Source organism: Rhinoderma darwinii, chromosome 4 (genome assembly GCF_050947455.1).
Source record: "Rhinoderma darwinii isolate aRhiDar2 chromosome 4, aRhiDar2.hap1, whole genome shotgun sequence".
NCBI classification, from domain to species: Eukaryota; Metazoa; Chordata; class Amphibia; order Anura; family Rhinodermatidae; genus Rhinoderma; species Rhinoderma darwinii.
Window position 1 is genome coordinate 403,381,215 of NC_134690.1, and position 19,927 is coordinate 403,401,141.

A 19,927-nucleotide genomic window follows, 5' to 3' on the forward strand; every position below is an offset into this window, starting at 1 on the left:
AAGAGGGGAAATGTAATGTGTTTGTATGGTTTGATTTTGTGGAAAGAATTACCTATTTTAAAGGCAATGTCTTATGTGAAAATTTTCATTTAATTTATTATCTTTCAGTCGGTAGAAAATAACTAATGGGTTTATTACCTTTTTAAAATGTAATTTTTTTTTTTTTTTTTAAACTTTCCCTAGGGCGGCCATATAGGAGACAAACACTTTCCTTCTGTTATGCCTGTATAAACAGTGCAGCAGGTTGAGTGTGCTTTATGGCAGCCACAATGAATGGCAGTTTATGGTCAGAAAAGTGTCCATAGACTAATACAGTCTCAAGGAAGTGACAGAGAACATCCCCTCCCCCAGATACCAGGGAGTGACAACGGTGCTGTATATAGAGACTTATCTGTGTGTGTATAGTATATCACGTTGCTGTCCGGTCTTATCTAAGGGTATGTTCACACGGCCTATTTACGGACGTAAATCGGGCGTTTTTGCCCCGAATTACGCTCGAAAATAGCGCCTCAATAGCGCTGACAAACATCTGCCCATTGAAAGCAATGGGCAGACGTTTATCTGTTCACACGAGGCGTATATTTACGCGCCACTGTCAAAAGACGGCGCGTAAATAGACGCCCGCGTCAAAGAAGTGACCTGTCACTTCTTTGGCCGTAATTAGAGCCGTTATTCATTGACTCCAATGAATAGCAGCGCTAATTACGCCCGTAATTGACGCAGCGTTCAAGCGCCTGCACATGCCGGTACGGCTGAAATTACGGGGATGTTTTCAGGCTGAAACATCCCCGTAATTTCAGCCGTAACGGACGCCCTCGTGTGAACATACCCTAAACCTCCAGCAATACAATAGGGCATCTCACATTAAATCCTTTGCCATCTAATAATAAGGAAATAACTCTGCTGACTCTGCCCCAGTCTACACAGCAAAAGCAAAATGTAAGCTTCAGAAAACAGGGCATATTAGTCTATTGTGTGTGCTCCAGTGACAAGCGTCTGTGACGTAAAAAAATTATTTAAAAAATCCATTGATATGTAAATATACAAGATCAAAGTCTAACTGCTAAAAGAACATACCACAGAACAAAATTAGTGATTTTAGGAAACTATTTTGAAAACATGAGCTACCAATTAGATTGTTTTTTATATATATATATTGTGGGAATTGCCATAATACAGCTAAGTTGGTGGCGGGGAAGAAAAAGAGTAGAAAAGATAGAAAAGAGAAAAATATCTGGAGGATATTCTCTAATGTAAACGTTAAATGAGGAGAAGTAACAACAGGAAGAGGAAGAAGACAAAGAAGAGGAAGATGAGCAAGAAGGAGAAATAAAAATCCTGACTACTACATACCGTCACTTGCTACGGCTGGAATACCCCTTTAATTATTTGTTGGTGCCTATATATCCAATTCTGAGCCCCGGAGTCATCACGTGACGTGAAGTATTTTTATATTCCATTCATTCATTTTGGTTCCCTACGTGGAGAACAGATGTTTGGTGACAACTATTAATGGTCTCATTATTGTGCCTTTCAAGGTTGTCAGCCAGTTTTATTAGACCCTGAATGTTTGGAATATTACTATATAGAACAATGTCGATTTGTCTAAAAATAAAGGGGGGCATTTATTAAGATCGGCATTTCATACTCTTATGGTCTTAATGGAAAGAAAGTTGGAATAACGTACAGCAAATAAGTAAGAACATCTCTTAATAAATGTGTTGCATCTTTCGCCAGACCGTGACTACAATTGTGGTGTAAGAACATTCCCGCCTTCCCATCAGACATAAAATAAAAAAAAATGTTTGCTTACCTCACTGCTGCGGGGTAGACTGATTGAGGGGGCAAGGTACAAGGCTCGGCATGGACCGCTACTTTGCTACGCCCCACGAAGTGAAATCTACGCCAACTAGGAGCGAAGGTTTCCACTATAATTTACGCCTGTTCTCTGGCATGTAAAATAATAAATTTGTCAGGCTGCTGAGGCCCCGCCCACTTTTGGGAAGCTCCGTTTCCTTCTTTACAAAATAGGTGAGGGCAGCATAAAAAGGTCAAAAGATTATTGGGCCCATTTGCGACTTTTCTAAATACAAAAAAATTTCAAATATTACATGTTCCACATGAGCTGTCACTATGTCTCCTTACAAGCATTGACATCTTGGAATCTTCCGGAAAATGAATTCTTGGCAAAAAAATTTTTACATTCTAGGAAAATATGGGTCACGGCTTACATTTGCTTTATAGAAACAGAATGGACTCCAGTGTGTAAGAATGGAAACATGAAAACCCCCCTGGCCAATTTACATGGTCTACATCTGGAGCGATCATGAACCCCCCCCCCCCCCATGCCTTGAAATGCAGTTTTCCTTTAGGATGAGCAATTTATAAATCCGTTTTCAACTTCGCTAGTGTCATCATAAAGCTACAGGGCATTTACTTGACAGCCAATTGCTGGAAGGTGCCATTCACATCTGCTCATCAGCCGAAAATAGTTGTGGTTTTGATGTCTGGTCATATTAACACAAGGAGGTGGGCAAGAAGCCCTTGAGGGTCATGTTTAGTTCAGCAGGGAGTAAATGTGTAAAGATGTGAAGAGAATACAGAATCACAAACTCTGCAAATCCTGTAAGTGAGCTTCAATAATTCCTTCCGACCACGCAGTGTATTCCATTTTCAGGTAGATTGATAGTGAATGTTCGTCATGTCGGCCATTCTTTGCTTTGTTGTGGTTCTTGAACCAATTCCGATCATTACAGTTTCTTTCCCTTATCAATAAAGTTAATTAAACACAGTAACAAATAAAAAATTGGCTATAAAGTTGTTTGTCCCTGTACATTGTTAAGGCTTTCTGCCCCTTATTGACACCATTACAATATGTGTTTTTCATTGCAGCAACTTATGGCTTTTGTCTTTATGTCACATATTTTACCACACCAGCAAATTTATGCTAAACTCTACCCTCTTATATCATTTTCCTGTTATTTATTATATCCCCCTATATTATCTGACTATATTATTAGACATTATCAATAAAAGGGGGTCAGGAGACAACTTGATATGAGCGAATCGTTTCTACATAAATTTAATTCGGTCAAAATTTCCCGAAAGTTTCAGATTCAGCATATCCCAAAACTTTTGGAATCTGCATCATGAATCACCACAAATCAATCTTTCCTTCCTTCCTTCTTTTTTTTTCCTTCTTTCATTCTTTCCTTCTCTTTCTTTCTTTCTTTCTTTCTTTCTTTCTTTCTTTCTTTCTTTCTTTCTTTCTTTCTTTCCTTCTTTCTTTTTTTCCTTTTTTCTTTCTTTCTTTCTTTCTTTCTTTCCTTCTTTCTTTCTTTCTTTCTTTCTTTCTTTCTTTCTTTCTTTCTTTCCTTCTTTCTTTTTTTCCTTTTTTCTTTCTTTCTTTCTTTCTTTTTTTCCTTCTTTCTTTTTTTCCTTTTTTATTTATTTTTTCCTTCCTTCTTTCTTTCTTTCCTTCTTTCTTTCTTTCTTTCTTTCTTTCTTTCTTTCTTTCTTTCTTTCTTTCTTTCTTTCTTTCTTTCTTTCTTTCCTTCTTTCTTTCTTTCTTTCCTTCTTTCTTTTTTTCCTTTTTTCTTTCTTTCTTTCTTTCTTTCTTTCTTTCTTTCTTTCTTTCCTTCTTTCTTTTTTTCCTTTTTTATTTATTTTTTTCCTTCCTTCTTTCTTTCTTTCCTTCTTTCTTTCTTTCCTTCTTTCTTTTTTTCCTTTTTTCTTTCTTTTTTCCTTCTTTCTTTCTTTCTTTTTCTCCTTCTTTCTTTCCTTCTTTCTTTTTTCTTTCTTTCTTTTTTTTCCTTCTTTCTTTCTTTTTTTCCTTCTTTATTTCTTTTATTCCTTTTTTCTTTTCTTCTTTCTTTTTTTCCTTCTTTCTTTCTTTCTTTCTTTCTTTCTTTCCTTCTTTCTTTTTTTCTTCTTTCTTTTTTTCCTTCTTTCTTTCTTTCTTTCTTTTCTCTTTCTTTCTTTTTTCCTTCTTTCTTTCTTTCCTTCTTTCTTTCTTTTTTTCTCTTTCTCATTTAGACTAGGGCTTCACGGTTACTTGTGAATAAGAAATGGACTTAACCTATGGACTTGAGACAATCTCAGGAATTCTGACCATATCAAACTTTTTCTCCCATATGGAAACACTGAGGTTGCCTGACAGTCATCGTAACCAGTGATTTTACCGCAACCATTACCATCACATCACATGACCACAAGTCGCCATAGACCAAAAGCCTAGTGTTTATTAAGTTGGGAGTTGGGCATAGTTTTTGGGGGCTGCTGGAAATCTAGTTTATCATTGTATTTAATGTATTCATTCAGTTCAATGTCATGGTGTTGCTCGCCTCTCTGGTGTCCGCTGCTGCTCTCAGTTGGGGCAAATCACAATTGTATGGTAAAAAATGGAAATGATTGAAAGCAATAACCAAAAATAATAAGAGAATTGTGATATTCGACATCCCCACCCCCAGACCCCCCGATGCTCGGAGGATAACGTAGTCATTTAACCCGCTTTATTTCCCCTTCATGCTATGAATAGCCTGTAAATAGCATGTAAATTGCTTTTGGTTCCTATCTCGGCCATGCTTTAGAGACGGATGATGCGGCATAAATAATAACAATGATTATAATGATGACAATTACCAGATAAGAACAAGTCAAGCAGAAAGTGACTGATTTCATTGCGCACTTAATGATTAATGATCCCATTTGTTTTCTGTCAAAAGTCTTCAATCAGCGGTCACAAACAAAGGAATAATTCTATTGTTCCAGCGTCCGCTCCGATATCCGGAATGTTTTATATCATTAAGGAGAAAACACATCCAATTTAAAGCCCCATCAGCCTCTTTTTCATCACGGTGAGCGTCTTCTCCAGTCCACTTCACCGGGAGCCGCTTGTAAGTCGTTTGTAGTTACAATCATTAAAATAGTTAAAAGAGTTCAATAAATCACTGGACCAAAAATCCTGCGTCAAATTAATTTCCTTTTAAGCATTTCTTTAGGAGTTTAACATAAATAGAAATGATGTACTAAAAAAAATAATAATAGATACTTGTAGTGCCCCTAATGTTTATAATGTAAGCAGCCGAGTGTGGGTGGGACTGCAGTGATTGACAGCTCTGCTCTAAGGTCGTGTTATGTCATAGTCTTGTGGAGGTTTACCGATTCACATAACCATCAGGAGGACTATTATCCGATTATTCCTTCCTTACTCTCTTTCTTTCTTTTTTTTCTCTCTGGATCTCTTTTTTTCTCTATTTTTCTTTTTTTCTCAGTTTTTTTCTTTCTTTCTTTCTCTATTTCTGTTTTGTTCTTTTTTTTTCTATCTTTTTCTTTCACTCTCTCTCTTTCTTAATTTTTTTTCTCTATTTCTCATTTTTTCTTTCTCTTTCTCTCTTTCTTTTATCTATCTGTCTATCTATCTATCTATCTATCTATCTATCTATCTATCTATCTCATCTATCTATCTATCTATCTATCTATCTATCTATCTATCTATCTATCTCATATCTATCTATCTATCTATCTATCTATCTATCTCATATCTATCTATCTATCTATCTATCTATCTATCTATCTATCTATCTAATCTATCTATCTATCTATTCTATCTATCTATCTATCTATCTATCTATCTATCTATCTATCTATCTATCTATCTATCTATCTATCTATCTATCTAATCTATCTATCTATCTATCTATCTATCTATCTATCTATCTATCTATCTATCTATCTATCTATCTATCTATCTATCTATCTATCTATCTATCTATCTATCTATCTATCTAATCTATCTATCTATCTCATATTGATCTTTAATATTTTTTTTTATAATCCTGGTACTCCTCTTTAAATAAAAAAAATAAATCACCAAATCCATTAAGTTAGTGGTTTAACCCTCTCAGCTGCTCCAATTAAAATGTCTTCATGATAATGTATCTGCTGTTGTTCTTCGCAATGTTGCTCTTTACCCATCAGATACGTTAAGTCTGTGGACTATGTGCTGATATTTCCTCGGATGGATTCCCCTTCACAGAACATCACTTAATTGTATTGCACTTAAGCAAAAAAAAAAAAAAAAAAAGGATTTTCTGAGCTTCCATCAGAAAGGCTAAAATCACTCCAAAAGTCCCAGCGCTGTTTCTGGAGGATTTGATGCTGTTAGTCATGAAATCTTTCGGCAGGGAGCAGCCAACCATAATGTTGTGGAGATTTAGCGCTTTTAGTTTTTTTCAGCGCCTCTTACCGTACTAATTGCTTTTTTGGACTGATAATTTTTTTCCCATGACTTTTGGCAACCATCATGATTCCCTCGACACAGATTCTCTAAAATAATACGGTATCCATCTCCTCCTCCAGCTCGTGAACTGGTACACTAACAGATGCTCTATGCGAGGCAATACAAGTATATACAGGATGAGAGGAGATTGCCTGCATCTGGTCCCTGCCATTATTACCATAGAGACTAATGATGGCGACGTACCTGGATTTAAAGGGACAGAGTAAATCGGGAGCTCACCTCCTGACCGGAAACAGCTTTGCAATTGAAATGCTGGAACACGAGGACTGAGGATGATCTGGGTCCCAGGGCATTAAAGCTTATGAGTCTCTTACCCACCTCTATAGCAGGGACCGGATTAAGGGGTCATCCACATCTCCTAAACCACAGAACATAGTCCTTCCTATCCCATATATAGGAGTGTATTCTCCTGACTGTAAAAACAGCATCTACATTAATTACCATCGACATTTGCTGAAGTTTTGATTCCGATTCAGCGCATGGCGGGCCACATATACTCATGCTGGATTGTCTAGTCCGTCGATGTCTACCACAATGCAATTTGCTGGATAATCCTTGCCCGGGCTCTCTGCTCAGTTGATTTGTATAAAGACTATTTCTAGACGATCAAAAGGTGTCTCGGAGCACACGGATCGTATCTTTCAAGCTTTGATTTCCCAGTTTCTGACAATGTCAGCGCACAATAGGTAGAGGAATGATTGCTGATTGTCTGGTGGTATCATGAGCCACGAAAACAAAGAGTGAGCGGAATGATCAATTCTAACTGAGGCATAACCAAGGAAATGCTCAAAGTGATTTCAATTCACAAACCAAATAGTTCTCAGTGGGGGATCATTGCACAGTCACACACCAGGTGCCTGCACAGAGGAAAATATGTTTGTGTTGTATGGATTATGGCTTTTCTCTCCCATACCCTGTCTTTTGCTGTGCCGTATTAAGCAATTTCCCTCCATCATGTTCTATAGTAATTTGTTAGTAACATAGTGGTTAACGTGACTGCTTCACAACACTGACGCCTGGTCCACACACTATGAGAACATCGCCATTATGGACTTGCTACATTCTCCTGCAACCTTATTGGATTTTCCTACTATGTAAACAAATAACGATAGTGAGAAACCCTGTAACTGTGATAGAGCTAAGGGTTCATTCACATCTGTGTCAGGACTCCGTTCATGGGTTCCGTCGGACCTTTCCGTCAGGGGAACCCATGAACGAAATAAAAACTGAAACAAACGGAAACCATAGGTTTCTGTTTGCATCACCATTCATTTCAATGGTGACGGATCCGGTGAAAATGGTTTCCGTTTGTCACCATTGTGCAAGGGTTCCGTTGTTTTGCCAGAATACTACGGTATTGATTTTGTCAAAACGACGTAACCCTTACACAAGGGTGACAAATGGAAACCATTTGCACCGGATTCGTCACCATTGAAATCAATGGTGATGCAAACGAAAACCTATGGTTTCCGTTTGTTTCAGTTTGGATTCTGTTCATGGGTTCCCCAGATGGAAAGCTCCGACCAAACCCATGAACAGAGTCCTGACGCAGATGTAGCCTCCAACCGCAGTTCTGTTATATTTGACATGAAGAATAGTGAAACAAGCAGCACTATTTTTCCTATCAAAACAATGGACACCATAGCGGAACCGCGATGGCCCATTATAGTCAATTATAGTCATCTGACAGATCCGGCACCCACACCCCGTCCCTTGTAGATAGTACCTTACACTCGGCCCTTGTAATTAGTGCCACTTATCCTGCCCCTGTATATAGTGCCACACATTCCCTCTTATAGATAGTGCAACACCCCCATAGTGGAAAGTGTCACCCCCCCCCTTTGTAGAAAGATCCCCCTTGTAGCTAGTGCCCCCCAAACAAATAAACAAAAATTATACTCACCAAGCTCCATTCTCACAGCCTCCTCACTGATGCAGTCTGTAAGAGGCCGATACAGGAACCCTGCGTAGGTCGGTGAGATCCAGTGACATCATCACACCGGCCTGCGCAGGGATCCTGTTCCAGCATCTTATAGGCTGCATACCTAACGTGGTCTGTAGCCTAGTCAATATCAGAGCAGGGAGCTGATATCTTCCTGCTCCGCCATAGTATTCAATTGAATCTACGTCCTAAGGACACAGATACTATTGAATGTGACAGTCACACGGTGCCTGGCTTGGGGCCCCGGATGCCCAGTGCTAGCGATAACCACGGCGTCCGTGACCCTGGCCCAGGACATAAAAGTTCTAAGAACATTTATATCAGCACAGGAGGCCCTGTAGGTAACCAGTAGGTAAGGGGGCCAACTTCCATCTTTAAAACGTCTATCATATTTGGAAGGATATGTTCTATTGTGTTGCGAGAAACAGGTATTTTCCTGCATGTTCTTCATTTCCTTGCTATTAAGCTGTAGCTAGGGCAGTTGCTGAGGCAATTGGTGCACAGATGAATCATCCGTGCAGATCAGATCACCACACTGATGTGAGACACTGCGGCTCGTTTAGAGAGAGCGTCCTGCTTTGTCTGCCTCTTCTTATGAATTCCCGGCCTCAGCATTTGGGTGTACTATCGTACTTTCTATATGTATTTGCCATGTGAGAATCAGATCGTGGGTTCCAGTCTAGTTCTGTGTTTTTCTAGTATTTCCTCAGTCCGTGTTTACTTTTGTTTAATCCTGTTAGTTGGTTATTTCATCCTGTTTCTTTGTTTCCTTTTCTATTTGCCTGGTTTCCCTGAGTTTTCACTCGCTTTGTGTTCTTAGTATTTTCTGGGGTTGTCTTAGGGACAGTGACTGCAGATTAGGAACTCCATTAGGGGTAGTGTTTAGGTCAGTGAGGGTTACTGGTGTGGTGTTAGGGTCAGGTCTATGGATAGATATAGGGAGAGCTAGTTAGGGTCAGCTGGCTATCATCTATCTTCATTTGTTCGGTTTCCATCATCTGACTCTTATCAACACCCATCGTCTTTGGTTACCATCACCCGAGTGTTATCATCACCCATCATTCGTTTGTTCCCATCATCTGTCGGACAACTTTATCTTGTTCCTTCCCTGTATCTTGAATTTGTGTTGCCTGTCAGTATTGTGATACGTGCTTCATAAATCTCTTCCCTAAGAATGTCCAGTTGGATCTCAATTTGGCTCTCCTGGAGTCCTGCCATCATATGGCCAGCCGGCGTTGCTTCAGATTGTAGCATGTGCCACTCTATCAGTTGAGGACTGAACTTAATAAACATTAGGTAGTTCTGCCTTATATTAATGATGCTTCAAGTGATAATTAGCAAATGATGGACTGAATAATAGGTAAACTAATCCATAGGTGAAATATCACAGAAGTCACCATTGTATGGTTTTTATATGTGTGTAATTTGCAGCCGGTTAATTGATTGCCATGTATTCCAATGTGTTTTTAGGACATACATTTTTAAGGAAATATTGGAGCATTATAATAATCTCTGCCAGCAAAGAAGCCTACTTTACCAGATCTGACATTAGTGCATTCTGTTAAATAACACTGCCTTGAGGGTTCACAGCTGCCCATTGAGTCCCGGCATTGTTGGAAACATAAAGCATAATGGTGTTTTCATTATAATGGGAAGTGTGAAGCATTATTAAGGCATTTGCACAGCATTAGGTCTCTGTAGTCTTTTGCTAGGAGGGACAGATCACCTCTTTATATGGAATGGATTCATGAAACGGGCAGCCTGCTGACTAGAGCTTGACCCGGTAATGATGGCAGCCCGCTGTCTTCTCGAAAACACGTTTCAATTCTAATCAGATGATGTGTGAGCGAAAATACACATGAAAAATAGACCAGCAGTCAATTAAGTTCCTTGCGTTACTATGTTATAGCCACAAGCAAGGGCATACGTACCATAGAGGCAGACCATGCAGGATCTATGGGATCTGTGGAGAGAGGGGGCCCAGCTCTGGTTTGTTCCAGCTTATTTGCTACTGGATGATGCGAAAGTGTGCAGTATCCCCCCCCCCCCCCCAAAGGAACTGCATTGTTAGCAAACCGGAGGGTGAGGAATTAAGTGTCATAGAATGGGCATGCAGGGGAAAATAAATGGCAAAAGCTCCATATTGAGAATCCCATTTTGCTATGGGGGCCATCGGCTGCTGCTGCATCCATGCAGAGAATCAACGGAGAGGTGGCGGCGCATGTGCGCAACTCTGTCCATTCACTTCTATGGCCGTTACGGAAACAAAGGAGTGAGCATGCTCACCAGGCAGAACGGGGGGGTAGGGGGACCCCAGTTCTCCTGAGTTCCCAGCGGTGGGATCTGCACACAGTGCCAGCCTTATGCCCGGTTCACACATACCGTAAATACTGCAGATTTTCCACAAAGGATTTCATTGCGGAAAATATGCTGTGTATTATGTTCACATAATGGTTGGTTTCCACTGAGGGCTTCCGTTGGACCTTTCCATCGGAAGAACCCCTCAACGGAAAGGCAAACGTAAACCATAAGTTCCGTTTGAATTACCATTGATTTCAATTGCAATTCTTCCATTGGTTATGGTTTCCGTTTCTCACCGCTTTGTAAGATTTCCGTTTTTTTGATTGCGCTATTGATTCTTTAAAAAAACGGTGACAAACCGAGACCATTAGCAAAGTATCGGTCAGCATTGAGATCAATGGTGATGCAAACGGAAGCTATGGTTTCCATTTGCTTTTCCGTTTTAGGGGTTTCCCCCGACGGAAAGCTCAGACGGAACGCTTCAACGGAAACCAACGCTGATGTGAACACAGCCTTACACTGGCAGCAAAGTGGATGAGATTTGGACAAATCTCATCCACACGCAGCGTAACAAACGCTCATAAATTAACCTGCAGTGCATTTTTTAATTGATGCTGCGTAATCACTGTTTTTCTGTTGCGGGTTTTCCCCGTCTAATTCAATAAGGAGGCAAAACTCGCAACAAATAGCAGATGTTGCAATTTGTGAAGCGGAAAAGCTGCAATTCCACCGCAAAAATCTTTTTTTTTTTTACCTTCTATTTTCTGCAGCAGACATTCCGCCCGAAAAACTACACCACAATTTGGTATGTTTTTTCACACAAAAACGCTGTTGCACAGGGAGCCTTAATAGCCCCTACTGAAGGGAGCATCAATGCAGCATGTGAATTCTGTCATGGATTTTCACTGTGGTCTTCACCCTTTACAAAACATGAGATCTGCGTCAGATCTGCAACAAAATCCACGTCAAAATCTGCCTAGAATCCACGTCAAAATCCACATTTGACAAATCCACAACGTATGAACCCAGTCTAATAATAACACCGATATTGATGTCAAGTTTTTCTCCTCACATTGATGATGTTGGCTAAATTCCATTTATGCAACTATATTTCTAAAATTCTGGTACAAATTTTTGTATTTATTTATTATCATTATTAATTTTTCTAAAAAAAAATTAATATTCATTTTCTGCACAAATTGGATCAATATGTGCAATGAAGCATACAGGAAAAAAATGTAGAAAAATAAAAACAGTAAACTCACAGACAATGCACAAGCTCGAGTCTTTTGAGACATATAACATGCGGCAATCTGTTCTTCTTTGAGGGGAAAAAAAAACTAGAACTCTTAAAATAACTTCACGATTTTTCCACTTTTCATAGGGAAATAAATCATTAAATCCCGTGAGGAGTTATATTATGTTGAATAATGTTTAAATTGCCCACAATCTTATCAACTAGTGAAGGAGTCAGCGCATTTCTAAACTTATATCATTTGTCATGATGCTGCACTCAGCTCATTGTGCATGCAAGGAAGCTTCTCACAGTAAATCTGTTTATCCTGAACAAAAATAATGAGAGTTGAGCCGCTTGCAGATAGAATTGACCATGTAGTGATGAGCGAACCAAGTGTAGCTGTAGGTCTTAAAGCCGACACTGGACCATTTCAATCTATTATTCTATAGCCTTAGTGTTGTAATAGGACTTCTTCTATCAGGGGTCAAAATGTAGACCCATTGCTCCTCAACATGGTTGGCACTGGCTAAACCAAGGAGCAGAGCCTATGGTTACCTCCAGTTCTTCACCAGAAGTGTGGACATCCCACACGGTTGTACAACTTACTGCATCCTTATAACCCAGTCAATAGAGTAAGAGAATCCCATGGAAGAGATACCGATGTCATGGTGTGGACTTTGCTAAGACTTCCCGGCCCCCTTATAGTTGACTGAACCCAAACGGAGGAGGTAGGACATCGGTATGGTCAACAGGCTGAGACAGTAATAGAGAGGCACGTCGGAGTATCAGGCCAAGCCATGAGGCAAAAGTGGAGCCAGGAAGGTCAGGTCAGTCCATAGGAGGTAAATGTTCATGAGATACATGGGACATAGGGCACAGTAGCATATCGTATACAGACGAATGGACCAACCACATTGAATGTTCCACAACTTTCTATGTATTAGGCTATTCTTCAATAGGCAAGGAGGCTGCAAGTGGGACCAATCACATAAATGGTACAGTCTAAACAGCAAGGACAGAAAATAATAATTAAAAAAAAAAAGGGCATACTGGGTCCAAGCAATTTATAGCCCAGTAGAATGGCCAAGCTTTTAGAAACACAGGTTGCATGTTCACCGAGTAACATGAGAAGCCCTGTATGAAAGTCAAGAGGACAATCGTGGTCTGATGTAGCACTAGTCAAATGGAAGCAGTGTTAATAAATGGGAATACAAAGGACTATCGGAGTTTAGTATGAAGTGAAAAACCGACCAGACAGTAAATGGTATATTGTGACCGGACATACATTTAGAAGCTCTCTTGAGTCTGGGTAATAATCTTCTTGCTTTAGCAGGTTTGGAAGGGAGGTCATAGATTCTAGAAAGTTGTATGTGCCTTAACCAGCAGAATTCATAGGAGAGAAGAAGGGGGAAAAAAAAAGTGCCCCCTATGTACTGGTGTAGGCCAATCCTGTTTTCCCTACCACCTTCTGAATCTTTGACCTTTGGTCTGGCTACCCCTACCCATGTCCGTGTAGAGGGGTCCTGCACCATTAGAAATGGAGGTAGGTCAACTTAAGCTTAGTGCCAAGCTCTCCATGGGCTACACAGAGGTGTTGGTAGACTCTGAAGATAGCGAGGCACTATGAGACACAGGCGGTGGGGAAGGATGAAGATACAGTTGAATATGATCATCGATGGTGCCAAGAGACCAGGGTCACCAGATACAAAGCACATTTACAAGGGTGCTATATGCTAACAACATCTACTTTGATGGTTAATATGTCCTTGAGGGCCATTTTGTGGTTGTCCACCATACAAAAAGACGCCACATATTCTGGGAGGAAAACCCCACCAGGCTAGGAGATCGAATAATGTTTTACCCTGGGCAAAAATTTGCCAACTATTACTTCTCGCTCTGTTATGTCAATATGTTTCCCACTTTTTTTTCTGCCTTTTTTTAGATCAATTGATTGGTTTATTATAATGTATAAATTCCTGGGAACAAAATCTCCTATTTACTACCACGAATGCTCTGCAGATATTATCCACCTTGTCACTTCTCCTATTAGAACTAAGAAAAATTGAAAAATAAATGAATCTGTGAGAATTATTGATTGGAAGATTGGTGGATATGTAATAAATAAAATACTAACATTTTTTCTACTTCAATAAAAAGAGTGCGACATCGCTACAGGTGTCAAACTGAAGGTACAAATCTGGAACAGTCCTACATTGCCTGAAACTATAAACGTCATCTGTAGAACAAGGAGCTGTTTTATGGGAAAATCAATAATTGGCCATTATGTTTCTGATTGTTTTCACAAAAGCGCGAATTTAACTTTTCATTCTTGTAATATGGTCAGAAATAGTAAAAAAAATTCTAAATAAGTCATTTTAAGGTCTGTGAGGGTTTTTATGGTCAACTACAAAATTGTTGAAAGTTCGGGATTCCACCCACAGCTAAATCAAAGTCTTCGGGAACCCTTATGCAAAATATAAATAGGGGGCGCTCTTCCCAACTGATACTGCCATAATATTACATACATAATGGATCCATACTATACTGAAATAACACCACCATAAAGTACCAAAAATCAGCACCATACAGTGCCCATATATTATAGGTATACAGTGCAACCATATTATAACCATAGAGTGCCCACACAATATAGCCATATGCCCACATAATATAGCCATACAGTGCCTATATAATAAAGTCATTCAGTGCACACATAATATAGCAATACAGTGCCCACATCATAATGCCATACAGTGCCCACATAATATAGCTATACAGTGCCCACCTAATAAAGCCCAACAGTGCCTATATAATAAAGTGATTCAGTGCCCACATCATAAAGCCATAGAGTGCCCACATAATATAGCCATACAGTGCCTATATAATAAATTCATACAGTGCACACATAAAAAAGAAATAGAGTGCCCACATCATAATGCCATACAGTGCCCACATACTATAGCCATATAGTGCCCACATAATATAGCCATATAGTGCCCACATCATAATGCCATACAGTGCCCACATAATATAGCCATACCGTGCCCACCTAATAAAGCCCAACAGTGCCTATATAATAAAGCCATACAGTGTACACATAATATAGCCATACCGTACCTACCTAATAAAGCCCAGCAGTGCCTATATAATAAAGCCATACAGTGCACACATAATATAGCCATATAGTGCCCACATAATACAGCCATACCGTGCCCACCTAATAAAGTGCAGCAGTGCCTATATAATAAAGCCATACAGTGCACACATAATACAGCCACACTGTGGCCACCTAATAAAGCCCAGCAGTGCACACATCATAAAGACATACATCAAACATAAGCTCTGTTCACATCTGCTTAATGATTTCCGTTAACGGATAACATGACACAGTGCTAGATCCATTGTACGACGGATTCCACCGGCGCCTGACAACCACATTTTTCTATTAATTAGAGGCTTTTCCTGTTTTTCTCTGCTGTCCTATTAAAAAAATTCTTATCGTTCTTAATACAGTAAAACAATCAACAGAAAACGGTTTATATACACTGGATATACGTTTTCTTAAAGCTCATTGTCTATTTTATGTGTTGTTTTTGTTTTTTAATCTCATGGAGAATTTATAATATGTTATTTATGATGTTCATGTGACACTTTTCTAACCAAGGGCCAAGCTACAGTGGTGATAGCATCAGAGAGATACTGACATACACTGGCACCATGACTTATCCTTAATAATGACATTTCATTCTGTTGTCATGTGCAGGATGTGTCTTCATCTGATTGTTGCTCAAACATACGGAAAAAAGAGAAGTTCTAATCTGCTGATTCTACAATATTCCAGGAAAATGTCCTAAGTCCTAAACAGAAAAACATAGTTCTGAATAACTTTTATTCTATTTTATTTCTGATTGCCATGTTTCACGATGAAGCACAGATTTATTTTCTATATTATTATATTCCATATTCTATACTATTTTTTTTTATAATAAAGCTCCCGATGACTATATCACTATGTATAAGATGTTCAAAAAAAGTGAAGGAAGGGAATAGCAAGTGTAAAAGTTCAAATCACTTTTAATTACTTCTAATATTTCCATGCTTACTAGACTGCCCCTATTTACAAGAACATAAATAGTATAATACTGCCCCCTATATACAAGAATATAACTACTATAATACTGCCCCTATATACAAGAATATAACTACTATAATACTGCCCCCTGTATACAAGAATATAACTACTATAATACTGCTCCTATATACAAGAATATAACTACTATAATACTGCCCCCTGTATACAAGAATACAACTACCATAATACTGCTCCTATATACAAGAATATAACTACTATAATACTGCCCCCTATATACAAGAATATAACTACTATAATACTGCTCCTATATACAAGAATATAACTATTATAATACTGCCCCCTATATACAAGAGTATAACTACTATAATACTGCCCCTATATACAAGAATATAACTACTATAATACTGCCCCCTATATACAAGAATATAACTACTATTATACTGCCCCTATATACAAGAATATAACTACTATAATACTGCCCCCTATATACAAGAATATAACTACTATAATACTGCTCCTATATACAAGAATATAACTACTATAATACTGCCCCCTATATACAAGAGTATAACTACTATAATACTGCCCCTATATACAAGAATATAACTACTATAATACTGCCCCCTATATACAAGAATATAACTACTATAATACTGTCCCTATATACAAGAATATAACTACTATAATACTGCCCCCTATATACAAGAATATAACTACTATAATACTGCCCCCTATATACAAGAATATAACTACTATAATACTGCCCCTATATACAAGAATATAACTACTATAATACTGCCCCTATATGCAAGAATATAACTACTATAATACTGCCTCCTATATACAAGAATATAACTACTATAATACTGCCCCCTATATACAAGAGTATAACTACTATAATACTGCCCCTATATACAAGAATATAACTACTATAATACTGCCCCCTATATACAAGAATATAACTACTATAATACTGCCCCCTATATACAAGAATATAACTACTATAATACTGTCCCTATATACAAGAATATAACTACTATAATACTGCCCCCTATATACAAGAATATAACTACTATAATACTGCTCCCTATATACAAGAATATAACTACTATAATACTGTCCCTATATACAAGAATATAACTACTATAATACTGCCCCCTATATACAAGAATATAACTACTATAATACTGCCCCCTATATACAAGAATATAACTACTATAATACTGCCCCTATATACAAGAATATAACTACTATAATACTGCCCCTATATGCAAGAATATAACTACTATAATACTGCCTCCTATATACAAGAATATAACTACTATAATATTGTCCCTATATACAAGAATATAACTACTATAATACTGCCCCTATATACAATAATATAACTACTATAATACTGCCCCTATATACAAGAATATAACGACTACAATACTGCCCCTATATACAAGAATATAACTACTATAATACTGCCCCCTATATACAAGAATATAACTACTATAATACTGCCTCCTATATACAAGAATATAACTACTATAATACTGCCCCTATATACAAGAATATAACTACTATAATACTGCCCCTATATACAAGAATATAACTACTATAATACTGCCCCTATATACAAGAATATAACTACTATAATACTGCCTCCTATATACAAGACTATAACTACTGTAATACTACCCCCTATATACAAGAATATAACTACTATAATACTGCTCCTATATACAAGAAAATAACTACTATATTACTGCCCCCTATATACAAGAATATAACTACTATAATACTACCCCCTATATACAAGAATATAACTACTATAATACTGAACCCTATATACAAGAATATAACTACTATAATACTGCCCCTATATACAAGTATATAACTACTATAATACTGCCTCCTATATACAAGACTATAACTACTGTAATACTACCCCGTATACAAGAATATAACTACTATAATACTGCCCCTATATACAAGAATATAATTACTATAATACTGCCCCTATATACAAGAATATAACTACTATAATACTGCCCCTATATACAAGAATATAGCTACTATAATACTGCTCCTATATACAAGATTATATCTACTATAATACTGCTCCCTATATACAAGAATATAACTACTATAATACTGCCCCTATATACAAGAATATAACTACTATAATACTGCCCCTATATACAAGAATATAACTACTATACTACTGCTCCTATATACAAGAATATAACTACTATAATACTGCCCCCTATGTACAAGAATATACCTACTATAATACTGCCCCTATATACAAGAATATAACTACTATAATACTGCTCCTATATACAAGAATATAACTAGTATAATACTGCCTCCTATATACAAGAATATAACTACTATAATACTGCCCCCTATATACAAGAATATAACTACTATAATACTGCCCCTATATACAAGAATATAACTACTATAATACTGCCCCTATATACAAGAATATAACAACTATAATACTGCTCCTATACACAAGAATATAACTACTATAATACTGCTCCTATATACAAGAATATAACACTATAATACTGCCCCTATATACAAGAATATAACTACTATAATAATGCTCCTATATACAAGAATATAACTACTATAAAACTGCCCCTATATACAAGAATATAACTACTATAATAATGCTCCTATATACAAGAATATAACTACTATAATACTGCTCCTATATACAAGAATATAACTACTATAATACTGCTCCTATATACAAGAATATAACTACTATAATACTGCCCCCTATATACAAGAATATAGCTACTATAATACTGCCCCCTATATACAAGAATATAACTACTATAATACTGCCCCTATATACAAGAATATAACTACTATAATAATGCTCCTATATACAAGAATATAACTACTATAATACTGCCCCTATATACAAGAATATAACTACTATAATACTGCCCCCTATATACAAGACTATAACTACTATAATACTGCCCCCTGTATACAAGAATATAACTACTATAATACTGCCCCTATATACAAGAATATAACTACTATAATACTGCCCCCTATATACAAGAATATAACTACTATAATACTGCCCCTATATACAAGAATATAACTACTATAATAATGCTCCTATATACAAGAATATAACTACTATAATACTGCCCCTATATACAAGAATATAACTACTATAATACTGCCCCTATATACAAGAATATAACTACTATAATACTGCTCCTATATACAAGAATATAACTACTATAATACTGCCCCTATATACAAGAATATAACTACTATAATACTGCTCCTATATACAAGAATATAACTACTATAATACTGCCCCTATATACAAGAATATAACTACTATAATACTGCCCCCTATATACAAGAACATAACTACTATATTACTGCCCCCTATATACAAGAATATAACTACTATAATACTGCCCCTATATACAAGAATATAACTACTATAATACTGCTCCTATATACAAGAATATAACTACTATAATACTGCTCCTATATACAAGAATATAACTACTATAATACTGCCCCTATATACAAGAATATAACTACTATAATACTGCTCCTATATACAAGAATATAACTACTATAATACTGCTCCTATATACAAGAATATAACTACTATAATACTGCCCCCTATATACAAGAATATAACTACTATAATACTGCTCCTATATACAAGAATATCACTACTATAATACTGCCCCTATATACAAGAATATAACTACTATAATACTGCCCCCTATGTACAAGAAAATAACTACCATAGTCCTGCTCTTTAAGTTATGTTCTGAAATCAAGTTTGTATATACCATTTAGGCAGACAATGTGGAGAGAGAGAGTTCAGCTCTTATTGGCCCGGTTCCCTTTTTCCTCCTATCTTTGAGATTCTCGGCAGGACTCCTCTGTAGAAGAACTGCATTGTTGACTGTTATAGAAAGGAGATTATGAGTGAAACAAACACCAGGCCCATTAGTCCTAGATGGGAACCGTCCCACCACATGAGTGAGCTCATTTTTATTATTG

General features: G+C 37.3%; 1 protein-coding gene and 1 long non-coding RNA gene across 6 annotated transcripts in view; one reads left to right on the forward strand and one right to left on the reverse strand.

The window, feature by feature from the left end:
• The window catches only part of LRFN2 (leucine rich repeat and fibronectin type III domain containing 2), a 533,652-nt gene that overhangs the window by 140,527 nt on the left and 373,198 nt on the right, over window positions 1-19,927 (forward strand). The gene's annotated exons all lie outside the window — the stretch shown is intronic.
• LOC142760326 (uncharacterized) overlaps window positions 1-19,927 on the reverse strand; it is a 28,161-nt gene that overhangs the window by 3,289 nt on the left and 4,945 nt on the right. The window lies entirely within an intron of this gene.